This window comes from Crotalus tigris, unplaced genomic scaffold, assembly GCF_016545835.1.
Source record: "Crotalus tigris isolate CLP2741 ecotype Arizona unplaced genomic scaffold, ASM1654583v1 scf7180000021230.206812, whole genome shotgun sequence".
Classification (NCBI taxonomy): domain Eukaryota; kingdom Metazoa; phylum Chordata; class Lepidosauria; order Squamata; family Viperidae; genus Crotalus; species Crotalus tigris.
This window is the reverse complement of record NW_024098411.1, coordinates 165,530-189,801: the sequence shown is the minus strand read 5'-3', so window position 1 is coordinate 189,801 and position 24,272 is coordinate 165,530. Positions and strand designations below refer to the sequence as shown.

General features: G+C 41.6%; 1 long non-coding RNA gene across 1 annotated transcript; it reads left to right on the top strand.

Moving 5' to 3' along the window:
* The first annotated feature begins 2,384 nt into the window (after nt 1-2,384).
* LOC120320233 lies at nt 2,385-23,894 on the top strand. Its single transcript, XR_005559924.1, has 3 exons — nt 2,385-10,080; nt 17,648-17,686; nt 22,239-23,894. It is a non-coding gene; the product is annotated as an uncharacterized LOC120320233 (long non-coding RNA).
* Nucleotides 23,895-24,272: the final 378 nt, after the last annotated feature.

The window sequence follows — 24,272 nt, the reverse complement described above, 5'->3', positions numbered from 1 at the left end:
TCGGGGGCGCTTTGTGTAACAAAAGCCATTTTCAAAACTGGTTCACTGGCTGGGCTATCAGGATCAATGTCTATATAACAACGAAATCCATCTTTTAATCAGTTGATAAAATCAGTAGGACTCTCTTGTGCTGTCTGGAAAATCTGATTCACTCTATAGTAATTAACAGTCTTGGGGACCCCAGTTCTAATGCCATGGAGAATGGCTTTGTGAAAATTCAGTAAGGCACCATATCCCCCATCAGTGTTAAAATCACATTCAAAACTTGGAACAAAAACAGCTTCAGATGCTGGCCACTGTTCAATGTCTCTTTGTCCATCATTGGTGGCTTCCTTCCATCCCCCAGTATATTCCTCCAAGGCTTTTTTTTTTTTCAAAACCTGGCGTTTGTCCTCAGCCCCCAAAAATCCAGATAACAAAGTATCTATATCAGGGACCGTTGGCTTGTGGGTGGCAAAAATCCTTTGAAATAAATCAACGTACTGCTGGGGGGATTCTCTAAATGGTGGCAAGTTAGCTTTCCAGTGAAAAAGGTCACTGGTGGTAAATGGGGTGTGAACCAGGACCATTTTTCCATTTGCTGCTGGCACCTGTCGCAGTGGGCATATTGTCTTCTCCTCCAAGTGTTTTGTTTTAGCATAAACTTTGCCCTGTCTCGTGTGAGAAGGGCTTTGAATCCGTGCAGCAGAGGAGGATCCCTCATCAGGATCTTGGTCTTCAGAGACGGAGAGAAGGGGGGCTGCGGGGGAAGCAGCAGCTGAATGCAAGGACGGAGAAGAGACAGAGGGGGCTGTGGGGGAAGCAGCAGCTGAGCTCAGACAAGTTTGAATTGCTTTCTTTTGAAACTTATTTATTTCTGGGCGGATTGGACAGACCAAATTCAAAACCTTTGGAGGGACTAACAGGCCACATTGTTTTAAAATGTCCTGTCGGATGCTCAAATTAAAGAAAAAGCCTGCATATAATTCTTCATCCATCCGCCCTTGTATAGCAAAAACATCTATAAGCTTATTAATAATATCCAAGTGCACAGACCCTTCTCTTGGCCAAGGTTGTTGCCCAGGGCCCATAAAATAAGTTGGCCACACATCAAAACAAAGCACCACCAGACATTATCTGACACCAGACGTTGTCTGACAGGGTTAAACTTAACAGCCACGTGAAAAATCCCAATTTTCCAAAACACTTTGCAGAGGATTTCATTTTGAGTTAATTTGTTTGTTTAAATTACTCTCTTTTTGTTCTTCTTCTCTTTTTTTTCTTTTTCTTTTTTTTTCCTTTTTACTTTAAGATAGTTTCTTGGCTTCCTCCCTTTTCACTTAATTAATTTGGAATTTTGTAATTAATTTTTCCTTTGGAGGACTAGTCGGGGAGATCAGCCCCCTATCTTATTCCAAAATTACCAAAACCTCTGCAAAAAAAATTACATACCAATTTAATTATTTTTCTTAACTCACTCTATCCTGTATTAGAAGACAGTTGCTTGGCTTCCTCTTTTCTTACATTTATTCATTTATTTTTATGCTTATCTGTAGAGGATAGTCAGAGAGATCAACCTCCTGCCTTATTCCAGGATTTCCAAAGCTTTTTTATTTCTTTTACTTACCAAGGCGCCTGTTGCAATTTCTCCCGTCAGTAGAGAAGCATGAAACCTCGTTGAATTCGGGCGTTCAGGTTCATCAGACACGGACCCCACCATCGACGATGAAGCATAGAATCTTCCAGGTCAAACACCTGGGAGCGCTCTAAGACTCACAATTCAGTCACCGCTGGTTTTGTCCTGTTGAGAATTGAAGGCTCGCTGGGACCTTAACAGGGGTCTCCAGATGGAGGGGAGAGCCATTGTGGCTTCCCCCACGTTGGGCGCCAGGATGTAAGGTTTTCCACTTAACCTCACAATTGCCCCAGCATTACTCAGGAATTTAAAAGAGCCAAAGAAACTCCTGAGCCGAGGTTTCAGCAAGCAAACAACTTTTATTTTGATCAAAACAGAGTTGGGTGACCCCATCTCTCTTCGTGGCTGGTATAGAGATGAAGGCAACAACCAGAAAAGATGTCTTCCACCTTTTATACCTTTTCAGAACAAAGAGATCAGGTCTTGGTACCAGGCATAAGATGGCACAAAAAAACAATTCCTAGATGATGACTCATACACAGCAACCCAGGCTCCATCCGTAACTCCTTTTCCCCCTCCCCTTACTGTGCTCTTTTCATATAAGCTATCACCTGTACCTAAAGCATGAAGCCCTTACTTTTCCAATATATATATAAAGCATCTGATCAAGCAATTAACTATAAAATAATGATTACAAAATAACAAAACAATGATGACATGATAACACTATAATTATCAATATAAAATGGTTACTATATATAAAATAAATGCTAATGTCAAACTTAAACATACTAAAATCATAAGCACAATAAAATCCTTTCAGATGTCACTTTTTTTCTCCTTTTTTCATTCAAATAGAGTAAAAGATAGCTGGATTGAGATATTGTGATAAATTATACTCTGTTTTATTCAAGATTTGTCAAAAAGGACATTGTGACTTCATGATAATGGCAATAATTGCATTCTATTTATTACTACATTTTGAAAAGCATTTTAATTCTTGTTAGTTCAAAATGCAACAGACAAAAACGCACTGCAATTTGCATATTATCTTGTACTGAAGGAGCTGCATCAGCTTCAAATTGATTTCCTGATGCACTTTAAGGTGCTGAACAAAATAGTCTGGACCAGGAATGTCCAACTTTGGCAACTTTTAAGATTGGTGAACTTCAACTTCACCAACTCCCAGAAGTTGAAGTCCAAAAGTCTTAAAATTGCCAAGGTTGGACACCTCTGGCCTAGAGCTAGGATATATAAAAGATCCTGTCCCCTTAATTCTTATCCACTAATTTTGATTAGTTTCATAATCTTTGTTTGGTGGTGAAGCTGGGGGGAATCAAAGGGATCACAATTTGAGTGACGTTTCTCACTCTAATGTCCCACAGACTTAATTTTTCTGACTTTATTCTGGCACCTGATATTATCAAATTAAACATGTAGTAGTGATCAGTGGATGTTGTCCCTCAAGGGACCATAAGGACCTTGGATAGGTCTGCAATCCCCTATCATCATGTGCTTTAAATAAGGTTGCTGTGCACTTTTAAATGCTTTTAAAAAGTTGGTTTATTAAATCCATTTGCTTCTGAGATTAAATTTTTTGCTGCTTTTATGATTGCTTTTATGCACACATAATACTGCTCAAGAAATAAAGCAGTACTTTCTAAGTTTTTATCCTGCCCATGATGAATTATTTGACAATGGGTGAAATATGATGGCTTGAAAGCTATCAACTGGGACAAATTAAATTTCAGGGCTGGCTGGGGATTTAACTCAAATCTTTCTCAAGTCCTACTTTAACTAGTACCCCTGTTAAAATACTGAGGTCATAGGATATTTTTAGTTTGAGCTGAAATTATGTTTTTCATTTTCTAGGATGTATACTGTATCAGAGCTCTTGTATGGAGCTCAGCAAAAGAAAAAAGGAGAGCCCTGGTTGATTTGAATGCTAGTTTCAAACTGAATTCATCTCATGTTTGTACTCTGATATTAAGGGGAGCTATTTTAAGCTCTTTGGGTAGCCTGCCTTCAGAGAAAAATAAAGATCATGAAAAGGTAATCCCATTCTCCTAGAATTTATGGTTTGGGTATTTTTTAAAACTGTAAATTAGTGAGAGAATAATCTTAATAGAAATATATACTGTATTTTGTTAGTACGAGGAATGATTTACTCTCATATATATGGACACAACTACTGGTAATGCTATGAACAATTACTTATATTCCACTTGCTCTTAAATCCAGTGAGGAGAATAATATTTCTTTTTTAAAGAATTTTTTGTATTAAAGTTTATAATATAAAATACATATGTAATAAAGATCAGAAAGGGAAAAGGAGTGTAATGAAAAAAGAAAAAGAAAGAAAAAGAAAGCAGTGACTTCCAACTCTTTACAATGCAATAGAATACAAAGCACAGTTACAGCCTCAGCTTTTTACCTTACATTTCTAGTAGATACAAGCCATTTCTACAATAGCAAAGTTGATCTAGCCATCAAAACCTAAGATCAAAATTTCATTTTTTTGTTTCAAGCATAAAGTCTAAAACTAGTTTCCAAGTGAAAACAAAGCTCTTCTCTTTAATTAAAACAGTCAGCTTTGCCATCTGCACCAACTTCATCACTTTTCCATCCATTCCATTGTGGGAATTGACATGTTTTTCTATTTTTAATGCATACTTGATACTTCTACTGTCAACTTATATAATAACAAAGTTCCAAATATTCTTTAAGGACTGTCCAGCAGTCCTTAAAAAGAAAGCCTCTGGTTTCAGTTTTATAGTTGTTTTTTAAAAAGAGATTTCTAAGTTTACCTAGGAAAACAGACTTGATGATATCTTATAAAATAATGTGTATTAATGAAATAAAGCTTGGACCACTCATGGAATATTAAAACATTTTGAACCTATAACCAAGAATAATACCAATAACATCTATTAGGGCAGGGATGCAGTAATGATAGCAGAGATCATTAAAATGTCTGAATTTTCTCAATAGTCAATCAGCTTTTCAGTAATGTTTTGTAATCTGAGATAGCAATGAGATTCATACACCGAACATTTCTAAAAATGAGTATTGTATTATAAAAATATAGGGGGCGTGATGGCAGTTATAGCAATTAAGAACTGGGCTTGTCAACCGAAAGGCTGGCAGTTCGTGACCCAAGCACCATGTGAGGGTAAATTTCCATTCTTGCCCCAGCTCCTGCCACCTAGCAGTTCAAAAGCATGCAAATGCAAGTAGATAAATAGGTACCACTTTGGTGGGAAGGTAATGGTGTTCTGTGTGCCTCAGCGCATAGTCATGATAGCCACACAATCACAGAAGCATCTTTGGACAATGCTAGCTCCTGGATAAGAAATGGAGATGAACACTGCTCCCTAGAATCAGAACAACTGGATAGGTGAAACCTTTACCTTTTTATAATACAAATAAAGTACAATGATTCAAGTGGTTAGGACGCTGGGTTAGAGGTTAGCAAACCTGTGTTCAACACTCAACTGCTGCCCTGGGGTAGGATGAGCTCCCATTCTTCACTCCAGCTCCGTCAGGGACATGAAAGGAGCCCCCAACTTGGTGTCCCTCAGGCGAAGATGATGTCACCAGCTAATCCTTTCAACCTGGAAGCACCTCAGTGCTTCTAATACAAGTGTGATGCAATACAAATAGAGCTATTAAAATGATTTCCATTCTTAGCTTCTATGCCTATTTGTTACAGAATAATTTATTATTCTCACCTCATGGAACTAGCTGTATTATGTGACCACTTCTCTGGCTGAGGTAGAGAATTGTAGTGCTTTAGCTGTTGCTGAACTTGACGTTTCATTAGCTCTAATTGGTATGGCCATTGACAATGGTTGCTGACTGGTAGATGAAATACAGCAACTCCTGAGCAGCTAAAAGTTCCTTGCCATAAATGATTGATAAGGTTATAGCCAACTTAGCAATTTTCACATTGAAAATTTCATCTGATAAATTAATTTAGCAAAATGAAATACAGTGGGCTTTATCACCATAGTGACAGAAATTAGAGAAAAATATTAATTAAACACTTGTAAAATGCATGTGTGAGTTTTGGAAGTCATTCATGATTTTTTCAAGATTTAGTAGTTCAGAAGTGTAGTTTCTTGCATTCGCTATATATGACAATATTCCTGATCTGACAATGAATGAACTAAATGAACTAAAGCACAGATACTCACAGCTAGCAGCCTATTGCATAATTAGATTGGGATATTATTTTCTGATAGGAAAAACTCACATAGATTTTTATTTCATACTAATTTTGCAAAAGCAAGTAATTTCTATTATGTGTTTTAATTCTTTTAAATTTTCTTTCCAATGTCAAGCTCTAAAATGAGTATAACCCATTTTTAAATTCCCTTCTTTCCTTGATGTTTGTACAATTATATGCCTACAAAACAGTCTGCAAATATACCTACACAACATCATAATGGAATATATTCAGCCTCTTATTTCATCAAAATAAAATCTATATGGTTTTATTCTTATTTTTTCCACACATAATGAAAAGGATTGATTAATTATATGCCAACATGTCATTTTCAATTCCTGGTGCCACACAGATTTTCTCCATGATCTAACAGGTTAGATCCCTAATCTGTTTTTTCAAATCTGCCAATGGTGCACTCATCATCATTGTAACTCAGGATGCGTCATGCCAAAACCGTGCCCACCCCATTGCTGGCAATGGAAAAAAAGTTGCGATACATCGTGACACGTCACGTGACGTTGCAAGTTTGACACCCCTGTTGTAACTGACTGATCTTGTTGCTAGTCTTCTCTTTCCTTCCACCTTTCTCAGCATTAAAACCTTTTCCAGACTGCTAAGCCTTTGCATAATGTAGTTTGTTGTATTGGCTATTGTTTCTCAGTATTGAAGTCAAACTACCTGGAGAATACCAGGTTGGGAAAACCTGACCAAGATTCTTTATCCTGTTACCAAAATGTGATTCTCCACTGTGGCCAAATGGTTAAGACTTTAGCTCATCAACTGGAGGGTTCTCAGTTCGAGATCCAAGTACCATGTAATGGGGTGAGCTTCCATTCTTGCCCCAGCTCCTGTCAACTTGTCAGTTCAAAAGCATGCAAATCCAAGTAGATAAATAAGATCCCATTTGATGAGAAGATAAAAGCATTGGTGTATAGTCAAGCCAGCCACATGACCATGGAAGTGTCTTTAGACAAACTGGCTCCATGTGTCTTAGGATAATGTTGCAGGATCCAATCTGGTCGGTCACCAAGGCCAGAGGTTTTGTTTTCCAAGCTTCAGACTCATGCTGGAGTCCATCCTCAGGGAACTTCTCTTTACCTTTTTACCTTTAAAGAGAAATCTTTACCTTTAATAAAGAGACAACATTTTACACTTCTAAAATCTAGTATAGATTTTCAAATCCTGCCAGATGACTGCACTTAACTGAACTTGAACAGCTAAACAGGATCAGACATGGATAGCACTTTAACGGGAAATCACCAGGTGTTATCAAGAGTATAGGCTAGATTAGGAAGTCAAAACCACATCCTGAAAGAAACCAGTAACAGAGAAGTTCTGAACTGTGGCCAAGACAACTATGTGAATGAAGACCTCAGAAATCAAGTTCAACCTCAATGATAATTTTTCAAATCTTATATTTCAAATATCTAATTATATTTTCCAAATAGCACTGTAGTTATCCAGCTATGAAATATATAATTGTGTCTGTTTTCCATTAGGCCTTATCTCTCTCTTGGGACAGTAAGGATTTTTGTGATGTGGAAGACTTTTATCATCATAAAATGCTCGCTTTCTATGATAAGTGAGTATAAGCATCAGTGAAATTGTTGTTATATACCATAATGAATAGGGAGACCTTCCATCCTAATAGCTTCACACATGAAAGACTTAAAGAAAAATCTTAATCTGACCTGCCAATCAAACTTAATCTTGTCAATCCAGATAGTTGATGGACAAAGTCAGTGCCCAGGGAGATAAATGCTAGTGCCAGCAAGGAACAGGAATATTGTTCTCTCAAGTGGTTTCCAAAAAGAAGATGACAACTCCTGTTTTGTCTTTGGTGTTTTTCCTTTATGGAAAGAGCAATTGACTTTCTTTTCAGTTGGATCACTTGGCATGTAAGCAGAACCCTGACTTGGCAGTGAAATTGAGATTCAGGAAAAATGCAGTAATAAACTAATTTAAATCAGATATACATTGGAATGTAACTGTGGAGCTTAGTTTGTGTGTGTGTTTATTTCAGCCATGAGTGGAAGCACTTCCACTCATTTCCCTCCTATCTTTTGTTTTTTCAATTCCTGTTTACTTAGTATACATACATAAGAAAGACTTTAATTCATATTGAATCTGTGACTTTCATTCTAAAAAATAATCTTAGCACAAGGAAGTTATGATAAGATGGAATGAATGAGAAGAAGTTGCCACTTTGCTTGCTCCTGAGTAATTCAACATGATAGAGGATTTCTGTAGAAAAAGTTGCTAGAGGCAATATTCACTGAATAGTTGCCCTGGAAGTATGGAATGTGTAGTAGAGATAGTAAAGGATGGGCTTCAAGACATTCCCCCCTCTCTTGAGGGAACTGGAGTGCCCAACTCACAATGTCTTGTGTGTGGGTGTGTTTGCAGGCTCCCTTTTCATGTGCAGAATAATACCATCTACATGTATCACTTATTTGCAGATGCAACCTATTTTTTTATCAGAACTGTATCTGTTTCAGATGGCGTGACCCTTTAAAATTCTGACAGGGAAAAATGAAGAAAGACAGGGATGTAGTGAATTAATACCATATTTATTATAACTGTGCAAGAAGATAGTAAAGCTATAAGTAATTGTTTTACAGATTCTTGTGGTCTCTAAATGCTTTTCACACCATAACAGAAATCAACCTCTTTGATGGAGCTACATATGCAGCCAATTGTAAGAATGAATGAATGTATATAAAGCTACTTTGCTTCCTTTTGTGAGTTTCCTTTACTTTAATTGCATTATTCAGCCTATCCTTGGTTATATAACCCTGATTAGTAGTTTTAGTCTCAGAAAAAATAATAATAAACATATTTTTCCTTGGCATAGATGAGTTTACTAGATCTTACTTTGATTTCTTTACTATCTTGTAAATGTTGGATTTTGCACTTACTTGATTGGATGTAGAAAAGTGTATAAAGTACAGCGCCTTTGAAAATTATTCCCTATATTATCCAGGGTACAAGTTTAACAGTGAAAGCTGTTCATATTAGGTTTATTTCTTTTTTACTAAGAATTGGTTAATTAAGATAACTCATTTTTTGTTCTTTAATTATGTAACTCTTTAATGCATTTGTTTGTTGTATTCCTGAACTGGCAGCAAACATAACCAGAGACGTGGGACAATCAAAGAAATCATTTAGATGTGGATCTCTTGCAACATATTCTGACAATACATCCTTAGAAAGAAGAAAAGTATATACAGAAGCAGTCAGGCAATCAGCTATAGGACTTAGTGGTAAATATTGCAAAGGTTTTTGAACAGAATAAGAGTTAAGAGGGCATAATCTTTTTTTCTAGATATCGTCTTCCTATACTATATAATAATGTAGTTAGGATTGTAGGCTTCCAAGCTGTCTTTGTCAAAGGGGAAATTGATGATGGTGATGATTTATAGCAAGCACCACTGCTACAGAGACACTTAATTTCTCACAATTTTGCCCTATTTAACTATTTTACTGTGAATTTTCTATTGTTCATTGAACTATGGATATATTTGTGACTTGCCAATTACAGAAGCTGTTAGAATAATAGAAGAATCAAATCAACTTTAATTAATGTCAAAGATAAGCAAAGGAAAACCCAAATATGCATTTTATATAGTTTTTCTCTGATTTCACAGTAATTAAAGTCAATAATCTGAAGCTCCCAGGAGTATCAAAATTACAATTTCTTTTATGTCATGTTTAGATACAAATAGTTCAGCAGTGGCCTAAATGCCAGCTATTTTATGGAAAGGCAAAACTCTCTAGGGTAGGGGTGTCAAACTGCTGGCCCGTCGGCCGGTTGCATCATGTGGAGGCTGCACCCACCCCAGCTCTGGCAATGCAAAAAAACTTGTGATACATCGCAACATGTCACGTGACGTGGCAAGTTTGACACCCGTGCTCTAGGGCCAGGATCTTCTTAAAGTTCCAATGTATCCAGGAAGATGGATGTGTAGCAGAATTCCAATTGATTCTGTAATTCTTTTAGCTTATATTAAGTCACATCTTTATTCCCATCGCATGAAAAGCTTTATGGCTTTAAATAATTGTTCAGCTATCCCAGTGTAATCATACTTATTTAATGTAGCAGAAAAATTATACAATAGATTATTCACTCTTTCCTCCCTATTTATTGCTCTGTCTTTTTAAAATATGCTTGAACCCTGGCCTGATATTCTAGTGAAGAAAGACTCAAGTTCATTTTCATCAATAACACGGGGATCTGGTAATTATTACCATTATTATTAATAGTACTGCTTTTGTTAGTGACTAATTTTGTTAGTTATGATAAGCCTTCAAATTTAACATATTCAACATGTTTGAAAAATTTAACAGCTTAGAAAGGAAACCTGAGAACGTGGTGAATTCCCACATAATGCATACAGGCATTCCTCCACTTACAACCATAATCAAACCTGGCAGCTATGGTCAAAGTCATGAGGGCCATAAAGCAGATCATCACATGACTAACCTGATTTTACAACCTTTATTTGTGGTGTTTGTTAAATGACTGCCATAGTTGTTAAGCAACCGGCATGATCATTAAGAGAATACCATTGTCATTAAGCAAACCCATTATTCACTATTGTGGCTTTTGCTGGAAACAGGAAGTAAACTCCGTTTTTTGGAAAAAAATGTCATAAATCTTGCTGATGTGACTGCATGATGCTGCAAATGGCTGTAAATGTGAGATGGTTGCTGAGTGCCCAAAGTGTGGTCATGTGACTGCAGAATGGCCAAGCTATTGGAATTATGGACTCTGGTTGTAAGTAGTTTTTGGTAGGTCCATCATAACTTAAAATGGTTGCTAAGTGATTGACATAAATCAAAGATTACTTTAGTTTAATCAATACCATTATACAGCACAAAGTCTACAGTTTCTCATACATTTGACTAGATTATTGTATGGTCAGAAGTTCCATTGAATTTATCACATCTTGAAGACTATAATGAATGTATCACTTAAATTTTAAGGAAGCCACCAATAAAAATCCTCACAAGAACAATTATTTGGAATAACAAATAATTCATTTATGATTTATGGTAAACATTATCTCAGGTGTATGCAAGAATAGGGCAAGGGAAATTAATCTAGAATGGGAAATCTAGAGTTTTTGTATTTATTCATTTGACTCAGCCTTCCATCCTTCTGAGGTTAGTAAAATGAGGACCCAGATTGTTGGGGGCAATATGCTGACTATATAAACCACTTAGAGAGGGCTGTAACGCACTGTGAAGCAGTATATAAGTCTAAGTGCTATTGCTATTAAATATATATAAGTATGAAATGAATCTTATTAAAGGGGTTATTCTTTCTCCTACCAAAAACAATCCTTTCTAAGAAATAGGCAAATGATTGGATATATTTTTAATTGATTAAAATATTTAGATCTGTTTTATCAAGAGTATAAAGAAAGGTTAAGGTTTCCTCTGCCCAGTCTGTCTGACTCTATATGGCAGTGCCCATCTCTGTTTCTTAGCCGAGGAAGCCATTTTTCAGTGTAAATTAATGTGAGAGACTTGATTCATAACACCACCCCACTTTGCATCTTAAGAAGACAGAACTCTTGGAATAATTCTTCCAAAGAAGAAGTGGTTGCAGGCGTGCTAGACAGGACATGGGGTCCACGCCCTCCCATTCAAGGTTTTAAGAGGTTCCCCAGTAGTCCCACCCAATCAACCCCCCTTCCAGTGATAGTTTCAGGCATCACAATTCCACCCCCTTTTTTCTTTCTTCCGTCTGGATGGAGACTTCAGATAAACTACATGAAAGGCAAATAACCTTCTTTGTTCTGGTAAGGTTCTTTGGTGCTAATGCTTTGAGGTTACAATAAACACACATTCAGCATTCAACTCCTTAGAAGTATACTGAAGGAAGTGAGGGCCATAAAGCCCCTTTGTTCTCCCCCTTCTCTCCCTCTTATGGCAGAATCCAGAGAAGGCAGAATTGGGAGTTTCTATATTTGATAATTAAAGATGAAATATAATTGGATTCTGACATCCGGCCCCTCTTAAAAATAAGAGAGATCCACCTGAAAGAAAACAAAACAAGTATAAAATTTAGTCAGGCTTGTTAGGATACTCTGTGTGAAACTTCTTCAATAGCTTCGGGGCTCTGACATGACGTTTATGGACCCACTCATTTTGTGAGGGAGGGAGGTGTTTCCAGGCAACTAGGTACTGAGTTGCTCCATGATATCTCCTAGAATCAAGGATTTCCTTTATTTCGAAGTGTTGTTCACCCTCCACCATGATTGGAGGTGGTGGGGGGGGGATTTTTGGCCGTAGAGGTGACTGATGCTCTCTTTTCAGCAAGCTGCAATGAAAAATTGGGTGTATTTGCCTGAGATTTTTGGGTAATTCTAATTCTACTGTTACTGGATTTATGATTCTTTTAATTGGAAAAGGTCCTATATATTTTGGTCCAAGTTTTTTACAGGGCTGTAGGGACTTTAGGTATTTTGTAGATAAGTACACCATTTCTCCTATAATGAATGGTGTAGGCTCAACCCTTTTTTTATCGGCTTGTGCTTTGTATGCCTGCCTAGCTTCATCTAGTGCTTTTCTAACTATTGGCCAGGTGTTTTGTAATTTTTTCATCCATTCTTTCAGTGAAGGGATCGTTGGTTCGTTTGGGGTTAACTCTGGCATGTGGTTGAAACTTTGACCGGTGGCTACTTGAAAAGGAGTGTAACCTGTGCTGGAGTGGACTGCATTATTGTAGGCAACTTCTGCAAAAGGGAGTAAGTCTGCCCACTCGGTTTCCTGCAAACTAAGAAAACATCTTAAATATTGCTTAAGTACGGAGTTCATTTTTTCAGCCCCCCCATTTCCTTGTGGGTGGTCGCTAGATGTCAGTCCCTGAGTGGTTCCTAAGAGGGATAAAAATTCCTTCCAAAATGCAGACGTAAATTGCACCCCCCTGTCAGAGATGATGCGTTGGGGTGCCCCATGCAATCTGTAAATGTGCTGGATGAAAAGTTTTGCTAAGGCTTTTGCAGTGGGAATCTTTTGGCAAGGGATAAAGTGCACCTGTTTGGAAAACAAGTCCGTGACCGTCCAGACCACAGTATTCCCATTGCTTTCTGGCAATTCCACTATAAAATCCATGGCTATTTCTCTCCAGGGGGCTGAGGGACTTGCCACTGTTTGCAATAGTCCTGGCAATTTCCCTTGCAACCTCTTTGCCGTGGCACATTTTGGACAACTGGCTACATAACTTTCTATGTCCTTTTGAATGGATGGCCACCAAAATTGTCGTTTAATTAAATGTAAAGTTTTTACAAATCCAAAATGCCCTGCTGATTTTGTGTCATGGCAAAGCTGCATGAAAGTGACTCTTTGAGTTGTTGGTATATATAATTTTTCCCCTACCCAAGGCAACCCGTCTTTCATTGTGCACACATTTTTGTTTTTCTAGAACCATTCATCTGTTTCCAAACTTTTTCTGAATTAAATTCCAGTTTGGCTGTCCAGTTGTGGTTTTAATTTGGCTTGGGTTCTTGTGGTTACTGGTACTCCTTCATTGTTTTCTTGTAATAGAACAGCCCCCACTGCCACATCACTCGCATCTGCCTGTATTACGAAGGGCTTGTCCATGTCTGGGTGCCTTAGTACTGGTTCGGCAGAAAAAAGTCTCTTTAGTCTCTCAAAGGCTGCTTGGCACTCCATTGTCCATGTTAGTGGCTGGCTAGGTTTTACTGAGGATGTTCCCTTCGTTTTTAGCAAGTTAGTGAGGGGCAAGGCTATCTGGGCAAATGAGGGGATGAATTGGCGGTAAAAGTTTGCAAAACCCAGGAAGCTTTGTAGTTGCTTTCTTGTGCGGGGTGGTGCCCAATCTAATACTGCTTTGACCTTCTCTGGGTCCATTTCAATGCCCTGGGGGGATATGCGATAACCTAGGTAGTCTATCCTTTCCTGGTGGAATTCGCATTTTGAGAGTTTGGCATATAGGTGGGCGGCTCGCAGCTTCTTTAAAACCGCTCTGACAAGGTTGACGTGTTCCTCTTTTGTTTCAGTAAAGATAAGAATGTCGTCCAAGTAAACAAGGACCCCCTTAAACAGGTGCTCCCTTAGAACGTCATTGATTAATTGCATAAAGACTGCAGGGCCCCCTTGTAATCCAAATGGCAAGACTTTGAATTGATAGCACCCCATGGGGCAGTTAAATGCAGTCTTCCATTCGTCCCCTTCCTTAATTCTCACGCGATAGTAAGCTTCCCTTAGGTCTAGTTTAGAAAAATTTTCCCTTTCGATAGGTGTGACAGCATGTCTTTCATGAGGGGCAGAGGGTATAGGTTGCTTTCACTGATTGTATTCAGGGCCCTATAATCCACGCATAAGCGTAAAGAGCCATCCTTCTTCTTTCTAAAAAGGACCGGGGCAGCCACTTTAGGCTTGGCTGGCTCAATGAAACCTCTCTCTAGGTTTTTTTTTTATAAATCTTTCCATTTCCTCCTTCTCCTTTGGGCTCATGGAGTATAATCTGGGCTTCGGGAGTTTTGCCCCAGGCTTGAATTCAATGGTGCAGTCTGTGGGTCGGTGGGGAGGGGAGCTCATTCGCCCTTTCCTCACTGAAGACTTCAGCAAGGTCTCTATATTCCTCTGGTATTTCTGTTAATCTTTTTTCCTCTCCTATGGATGCTTTTTCTATTCTTGATTCTGGTAGCCTCCCTTGGGGTTTTAAGGGTCCCCCTTTGGGAATTTGATTTCTGTCGTCCTCCAATTTACCCAGGGGTTCCATTTTTTCAACCATTCCATCCCTAGAATCATTGGGCATTCCATACCTGGGGTCACCACAAACGTTATGTCCTCTTCATGTTTGCCCAGGGAGAGGTGTATTGGTAGAGTGGCTAGGGTAGCTGGCACCCCCCCTGCTATGGATCCATCTAACTGGCCAAATGAGATTGGTTGTTCCAGTCTCCTGGATGGGATGCCCAGATTCCCCACTAGTGTTGGGCTAATGAGGCAGCAGGTGCAGCCAGAGTCTATTAAGGCTTTCACCTTCACAGCTTCGGGCATGGGAGGGATTAATATAGTCACTGTTTTGAAGATGGGTGTGATGCATCCACTTACCAGGGGTTCGCCCTCCGAGCTGTCATCTGAGGCATCCACCGTCCCTGTGGTGTAGGCTGGAGTTCTTTCCCCTTGGTGAGCAGAGGTGGGGGGTTCTGCAATTTCCATCATTCTCATGGCCGTTTCTTTTGGCTTAGCTGAAGACTTTCCAGATTTGTTGATTGGGGATCTGTCTGGGTTGTGCTGGGGGGCCTTTGAGCGGCATTCTACAGCTCGATGCCCTTCTCTTCCGCACTTGAAACACCCCATTTGCTTCTTGGCTGTAGCCGATGATTTCACCGGTTCGTGCATCAGCTCAGGCGGGGGGGCGGCTCCATTGTTTTCCTCGCCGGTGCCTCTTCAATATGTCGATCTCTGCTTCCTCTGCCAAGACGTACCATTCCTCAAGTTGGTGTGGGTTCCCTTGGGGCAGGCAAGTGTCATATAGATCATAGTTTAGTCGGTCTTTGAAATGGCTAAGGAGGATGTTTTCTGGCCAATTCAGTTTGCTGGCAATGGCCCGGAATTCTTGTGTATATTCAGCCACCGGGCGTTTGCCTTGCCTCATCGTTTTTATCCTTTCACGGGCTTTGCGATCAGCCAGGGGGTCTTCAAATCGTCTTCTCAAAGAGGACATGAAACGGTTGAAGTTACTGAGTTCTGGGGCATTGGAGTCATGCAAGTTCACCACCCAATCTGCAGCCGGTCCATCCAGGGCAGATTGCACGATCCGGATGCGGGCTTTGTCGCTGGGAATGTCCTGCCCGTATTCCTCCATGTAGCTGAGGACTTGGGTTAGGAAAAACCCCAAGCGTGTTGGCTCCCCTTTGAATTTCACCTCCAACGGTGGACGTCTTGGAATGGATCGGTGCCTCCGTTGTGGTGGTAGTGTCTTCCGTCCAGATTGCCATCTGTGGTCCGGTAGGGGGTGGGGGCTACTGGATCAGTAGATGTCCCCGGGGTTGCAGGTTCCACGTCCCCCTCGGTGTCTCTCCCTTTGCGGCTCCAGGAGCTGGGGCGGCCGTAGGGCTCAGGATTCTCCTCTCCTAGGGAGCTGAGAGTTCTCTTCATCAGGTCAATAGGATCTCTAGGATCCAGTCTGAGTACAGTGCCCAGCTTCCTCCCTCTTCACTTGCGTGCAGGGATTTCTCCATCTCCTGCTTCCATTCTGGTTGCTTGGTCCCCCATCTCAGGGTCACCTTTCTTGATTCCTTTCCCCACTCACTTTTCTTTCCAACGCCCATTGACCAGCGAGGCTTGTGGTCCCGTGTCTCCACCACTTCTTCCCCTGAGGAATCTGACCTCTCGGATCCCAACATCTGGCAAGGTTCCAACTGGGTCAGCGGCTCTCTTTCCAGGGAGTTTTTCCCCTCTCTTGCTCCATTGTCTGACATGGTAAATTTTTTGCAAAATCCCCCGGCAAGGGTCTCCCTTCCAGGTGGATTAATTTTGCAAGTCCTGTCTAATGTAAGGACCCACCCCACTTTGCATCTTAAGAAGACAGAACTCTTGGAATAATTCTTCCAACAGGAATCCTTTATTAAGAGAAGTGGTTGCAGGCGTGCTAGACAGGACTTGGGGTCCAAGCCCTCCCATTCAAGGTTTTAAGGGGTTCCCCAGTAGTCCCACCCAATCAACCCCCCTTCCAGTGATAGTTTCAGGCATCACAATTCCACCCCTTTTTTCTTTCTTCCGTCTGGATGGAGACTTCAGATAAACTACATGAAAGGCAAATAACCTTCTTTGTTATGGTAAGGTTCTTTGGTGCTAACGCTTTGAGGTTACAATAAACACATTCAGCATTCAGCTCCTTAGAAGTATACTGAAGGAAGTGAGGGCCATAAAGCCCTTTTGTTCTCCCCCTTCTCTCCCTCTTATGGCAGAATCCAGAGAAGGCAGAATTGGGAGTTTCTATATTTGATAATTAAAGATGAAATATAATTGGATTCTGACATTTATACACATATACAGACACATACATATATAAGTATTTTACAGGTAGTCCTTGACTTACAATCACAATTGAGCCCAAAATTTGTGTTGCTAAGTGATATATTTGTTAAGTGAGTTTTGCCCCATTTTATGACCTTTCTTACACAGTTGTTAAGTGAATCACTGCAATTAAGTTAATAACACGGTTAAGTGAATCTGACTTGATTTTGCTTGTCAGTCGCAAAAGGTGATCACATGACTCAAAGACGCTTTAACCATCATAAATATGAATCAGTTGCTAAGTGTCTGAATTTTGGTCATGTGATCATAGGGATGCTGTAATAGTTGTAAGTATAAAAATGGTCATAAATCACTTTTTCAGTGCCTTTGTAACTTTGCATGGTCATTAAATAAACTGATGTAAGTTGAGGACTACATATATACAGTATTTGTATATTCATTTGAAGTACTAGCATGCTAATTGTGGAATTTCCTCCCTAGGGATGGGGGATTAGTTCCCTATATTGATTTAGAAGGGAAGAAAGACTATACTATTTTATATGTATTACTGTTCCTCAGTTTGAGAGCCACTTTCAAATTTCTCTGTATAAGAATTCTTCTCTTTAATTTTATAAGGCACTTTTAGTATATTTTTAAATTGTATTTTCCTGGGCACATGCTAATTTGAAAGGTGTAATATATAAACTTATTTCATAAATAAATATAAAGGTGTTATTTTATTTGTCATTGCTTTGTTAATACATCATAACATTTACTCTTTTTTTTATATCCGAATCTGTGCTTAGGGAAGAAAGATTTGAGTTCATCATTAACATGGGGATTTGGTAATTATTTTTTCTTATAACTTTTTTTAAAAAAATCTTTCATAATGTAGCAATATTGTGATTGTTTCTTTGGCTCTTCCTTCTTATTCTCTTCCTGTTGTTATGATCAACTTTAAAATAATTTGCAGAGTTTGTCTTATAATGTTTAGTTAGACCAGTGGTTCTCAACCTTTTTAATGCAGCGACCCCAACCGGTCGTAAGTCGAGGATTACCCAACCGGTCGTAAGTCAAGGACTACCCAACCGGTTGTAAGTCGAGGACTACCCAACTGGTTGTAAGTCGTGGACTTTCCCTGCCCGGGAGCACCGTGCATACGTGGTGCCGCCCCCTGCGCCGGCTGAAGTGTAGCTGGCAAGAGGCAGCGACGGCGCAGGGTGACCACCGGCTGGGCCACCAGCTGGCCCAGCCCAAGGGAGGTAAGGCACCCGCCGGGCCCCACACGCGCCAGCAACCCTCCCTGCGCCTGCCGACCTCCCACCTCCCAACCCTGGCCCTCTTTTACTTACATTTTTAGTAGTTGCTCAGCAGGGAGGGGTTGAAGCTTCTAGACAGCTTGCCTTCACTGCAGACAACTTGCAGCATCGTTTGCAGACTGGGGGTTTTGGTGGGCCCAGCAGGGCAGAAACAGCCTGGACAATTCCTATTGGCTTTTGAAAGCCAATAGAATTAGACTCTATTCAAGAGAGTCTATTCTATTGGCTTTCAAAAGCCAACAGAATAAAAGGGAGTAGAACAGCTAAGGAAAAGGGGGAAAAATGGCGGACTATGTTGTTTGGCAACCCCTGTGAAATGGTCGTTCGACCCCAAATGGGGTCACTACCCACAGGTTGAGAACCGCTGAGTTAGACCTTGCAGAAGGAACACAAGAATGTGCACCACATTTATTATACATACATTATACATCATACATTATCAGCACATGGTGGGAATCCATATATCAAAAGGCAAACTGAAATTTATGTACAGTTAATCTTATTTATTTATTTATTTATTTATTTTCAGTGTTTATATGCCGCCCAATCCCAAAGGACTCAGGCGTACAAAGTTAAAACAATGATAAAACAATAAAATAAAGCAGTCATACTGCAAGTCCGATCATATCCCGCCCCCCCGGGGACATCAGCCCCAGGCCTGCCGGAACAGGAGGGTTTTAACAGCCTTCTTAAAGGCCGGCAGGGTGGGAGTAGTTCGAACCTCGGGGGGAAGTTGATTCCACCAGGTCGGAGCCACCACAGAAAAGGCCCTTCCCCGAGGGCCCGCCAGCCGACATTGTCTGGGCGACGGGACCTGAAGGAGGCCCAATCTATGGGACCCCACCGGTCTCTGGGAGCTGCGCGGCAGAATGCGGTCCTGTAAGTAACCTGGCCCTATGCCATGAAGGGCTTTAAAGGTGATAATCAACACCTTGAATTGCGTCCGGAGACCCACAGGAAGCCAGTGCAGCTCGCGGAGGATAGGTGACACGTGGGCGTACCTTGGCGCGCCCACAATCGCTCTCGCGGCTGCGTTCTGAACCAACTGCAGCCTCCGAACACTCTTCAAGGGTAGCCCCATGTAGAGCGCGTTACAGTAATCCAGTCTTGGGGTGACAAGGGCATGAGTGACTGTGAGTAAAGCCTCCTGGTCCAAATAAGGCCGCAACTGGTGCACTAGGTGAACCTGTGCAAAGGTCCCCCGGCCACAGCCGATAGATGTTGTTCCAGATTTAGCTGTGAGTCCAGGAGGACACCCAAGTTGCGTGCCTGCACTGAGGGAGGTAAATTTGCCCCCCCCAGGACTAAAGATGGACCATCCAGTTGGCCTTTGGGAGGCAAGACCCAGAGCCACTCGGTCTTGTCAGGGTTGAGTCTAAGCCTGTTCACCCCCATCCAGACCCTCACATCTTCCAGGCACCGGCACATCACGTCGACTGCTTCACTGAAAGGACACGGGGTGGAGATATATAATTGGGTATCATCCGCGTACTGATGATACCTCACCCCGTGTCGCCGAATGATCTCACCCAGCGGTTTCATGTAGATGTTAAAAAGGAGGGGGACAGGACCGAGCCCTGAGGCACCCCATGATCGAGGCGCCTAGGGGTCGATCTCTGTCCACCCGCCAACACCGACTGCGACCTGTCAGAGAGGTAGGAGGAGAACCACCGCAATACGGTGTCGCCCACCCCCACCTCTCCGAGACGACGCAGAAGGATACCATGGTCGATGGTATCGAAAGCCGCTGAGAGCTCAAGAAGCACCAGGATAGAGGAGTGACCCCTATCCCGGGCTCGCCAGAGGTCATCGGTCAGTGCGACCAAAGCAGTCTCAGTGCTGTAGCCGGGCCTGAAACCAGATTGAAAAGGGTCCAGATAATTGGTTTCATCCAAGGATCGCAAGAGTTGAGATGCCACCACCTTCTCTACAACCTTCCCCACAAAGGGGAGGTTGGAGACGGGACGAAAGTTCTTCAAAACAGCTGGGTCCAGGGAAGGCTTCTTGAGGAGGGGCCTCACCACCGCTTCCTTTAAAGGTTGCGGTAAAGACCCCTCCATCAAGGAAGCATTGATTATCGCCTGGAGCCAGCCTCGTGTCACCTCCCTACTGGCAGAAACCAGCCAGGAGGGGCACAGGTCCAATAAACAGGTGGCGGCATTCATTGCCCTCACGGCCTTGTCCACTTCATCAGGGGTCACAGGCTCAAACTCGCTCCAGATAATATGACTAAGACCAGCCCCTGGCAACTCGGCTGGCACTGTCCAGGTCCCTCTGAATCTGAGCGATTTTGTCCGAAAGAAACTGAACAAACTCCTCAGCTCTCCCCTGCAAGGGTTCCTCCGCCTCCTCCACTTTAAGAAGGGAGCGGGTCACCCTAAACAAGGCGGCCGGCGAGATTCTGCGGACCCAATAAGTGCGGAAAAGTGAACACGCTTTGCCGCTCTTATCGCCACTAAATAAGTCCTAAGATAGGCTCTTAATAGTGATCGGTCAGATTCAGAGTTACTGGCCCTCCAACGTCGCTCTAGACGTCTCTTGTGGCGCTTCATCTCCCGGAGCTCCTCAGTAAACCAAGGCGCCCTCCGGGGACCACCACCACAGAGAGGTCGCAAAGGCACAATTCGATCCAGGGCCCCGGACGCCGCCTCATTCCAGGCCGCAACCAGGGACCCGGACGAGTTGTGGACAAGGGAGTCAGGTATTTCCCCAAGCTCCTCCTGGAACCGATCTGGGTCCATTAGGCACCTGGGGCGGAACCACCTAGTCGGCTCCCTCTCCCTGCGATGGGGGAGTGATGCTCTGAAGTCCAGCCTCAATAGGAAATGATCTGTCCATGACAAGGGCGAGATCTCTATTCCCCTTAATTCCAGATCATGTCTCCATTGCCCCGAGAGAAACACAAGGTCGAGTGTGTGACCACCCCTATGGGTCGGATCCTGAATTACCTGGGTCAGGTCCATGGTTGCCATGGAAGCCATGAACTCCTGCGCCGCCTCTGAGCGATCGCCGAGTGATGGTAGGTTAAAGTCCCCCAGTACTATAAGTCTGGGGAACTCCACCGCCAACCTGGCTACTGACTCCAGCAACGCAGGCAGGGCTGTTGCAACGGAGCTGGGAGGTAGGTACGTCAGCAGCAAGCCCAACTGAACCCGTGAACCCAACTTCAATAGGAGGGACTCACACCCAACAACCTCCGGGGCAGGAATCCCACGAGGACTCAAGGACTTCCGAGCGATGACTGCCACTCCCCCACCCCTGCCCTGATGTCGAGGCTGATGAAGCACCACAAACCCGTCCGGGCACATCTCCGAGAGGGAAACACCCCCCTCAGGGCCCAGCCAGGTTTCGGTTATACATGCCAGGTCCGCCCCGCTGTCCAATATTAAATCACGGACAAGGGGGGCTTTGCTGACAACGGACCTGGCATTAAGCAACAGCAGCCTACAATTAGGGCCCTGTACTCCCCTGTCACCAGTACTACAGGATGAGCCTTTTGAGGGGCCGGAACAAGGAATCGCTCTAACATAGCGAGTCCTCGTTCCCCAAAGATGGCCTGCCCCTCGGCTCCCGCCATATCTGCCCATCCCAGTCATGACCAGGATGCTCCGACCTTCTCCCCTCCCCGGAGTACCCCCACCCTCACCAGCCTTCTCCCTTCCTGAGCGGACTCGCTTTCCATACAGACCAAGCCCAAGGGTAAGTCCTCCCCCCCCTACTTTTGCTATTGCACTCAGCAGAGGGCGTACCAGGCTCCACCCCCGACTCCACCATTCTCATACCCCAAACACTCAATACACATTCACACTCAATTTATATACATAGAAAATAAAAATGTTCACATTCATACGCCCTAAATACAATAATAAAATTTACACATAACAGGGCCATCATTCATCTACATGCATACTCACACCCACAACAAACATTCTCTAAAAATTAGTATTGCCCCTCTGTGTTCCAGCATATAAGAACACTTATTTTGAAACAAATATAGAAATCAATTAATTTTGAGATTGTTCAAAGGATGCTTAGATATAAAAATCTGCTGACTAGACCAAATGTCCATTCTCCATAGAAGATGAAGAACCAAAGACTTATGAAGCAAATGGAACCAGGAAATATTCAAAGAAACCATCAAAGCCAGTAGACTGGGTTTTGTGAAGAATGAATCGACTTTCATGGTAAGATGGTCACTTGGGGTAAAGAAAGGTGTAGTACAGAACAAAAATGTGTTGAATGTAAATCCAGTGAAGGGATGTAAAAGGAATCTCTTGAATTGATACTGGCTATCATTTATTTATTTATTTATTTATTTATGAGACTTATATACCGCTTTAAGTGCAAGCACTCTCTAAGCGGTGTACACCAGTAAGCAATGTATATATATATTTACATTGCCCCCAACAATCTGAGTCCTCATTTTACCTACCCCTTCAAAATAGGCATTGTCAATGTATAAATCACTAGCTCGCTCCTCTAGTGCAATATCTGGATTCCTGAGATCTGTGTTTTCATAATGCATGACAACACTTAACAAGGGTTTCAAATTCCTTTGTGTATAATATATGTTGGGAGGGGGAAGATGGAATTGGAATAGCTGTTTTTCAAAAAGACATGAAGAAGATTAAATATGAAGCTAAAAATAATATTGGAAAGATTCAGCAATTTCTTTTTAAAAATAAAATTGGGTCAATTATCTAGAAAGATTATTGAGTGGTATGATGGGCTAGTGGTGAAGATGCTTGCCTCCCACTCATAAAGTTGAGAGTTGAATCCTAGTCAGCCACAGATGTTTCCATATCAGGATGAAAAGAGAAAATATCTGCTGCAATTTCCACGTAGGGATCAGGAAGGGCATCTGGCTAGTAAATGCTCAGCTCCATTCAATCTCCCTGACTCTACCCCTGACTCTACTCTACTCTATCTTCTTTCTAGTATTTTTAGTGAAGGTTAAAAAGAATAGATGAAATTCTAAAAAAGTAAATCTACTAAAATTCCTTTGACAGTTTCAGAATATATTAGGATTATAATTTTGTTCCTAAAAATATGTTTTCTTTTTGCCAGATGTTAAGAAGAATTCTTAGGATTTGTGCAGTGCTCTTTCACAATGTAATGTCAACATAATAAAGATATAAAGTCATAGAGGTATAAACAGCTGTTTGTGGGCACAAAGAAAATTGTTTACAATAAAAGGAACAATCAGCATCATCAAGTATTTGGTCAATTATATTAACACAGAAACAGAATGCAATCTGTGTTGACAGCAAACCTTTTTATAATGATATATTTACACCATGTGCATCTTATTGCTTCTCACAATGCAACGAGACACATGAACAAGCTATATAATCATGAACCGAAATAAATCATTGCATGGAAGAATAGATCTGAGACATTTCTAATTATTTCAAGACTTCTCTTTTGAAATGATAGTGACAATTAGTGGTTTAATTCTTGTTTCTTGAATTGATATTACTTCTTTCATATACATCTTATAGAGTGCATATTAGCAATCAATCAGAATAAAGCTGAAAAGGACCTTGGAGATCTTCTAGTCCAAAGGTCTCCAAACTTTTGGGCACAGGGACTGATTGCATGAAGAGAGGGTGTGTGGTTGTAAGGACCCACCCCACTTCGCATCTTAAGAAGACAGAACTCTTGGAATAATTCTTCCAACAGGAATCCTTTATTAAGAAGAAGTGGTTGCAGGCGTGCTAGACAGGACTTGGGGTCCAAGTTCTCCAATTCAAGCTTTTAAGGGTTTCCCCAGTAGCCCCACCCAATCAACCCCCTCTTTCAGCGACAGTCTCGAGCATTACACTTCCACCCCCCTTTTCATTATTGCCTGGCTGGATGGAGACTTCAAAGAAACTACATGAAAGGAAAACAGCCCCATTCTTATGGTTAGTTCTTTTGCAATACACACATTCAGTTCCTTAGAAGTATACTGAAGGAAGTGAGGGCCATAAAGCCCCTTTGTTCTCCCCCTTCTCTCCCTCTTATGGCAGAATCCAGAGAAGGCGGAATTGGGGTTTTCTATATTTGATAACTGGAGATGAAGTATAATTGGATTCTGACAGTGGTTTTGTATGTTGTCTGCATCTTGCAA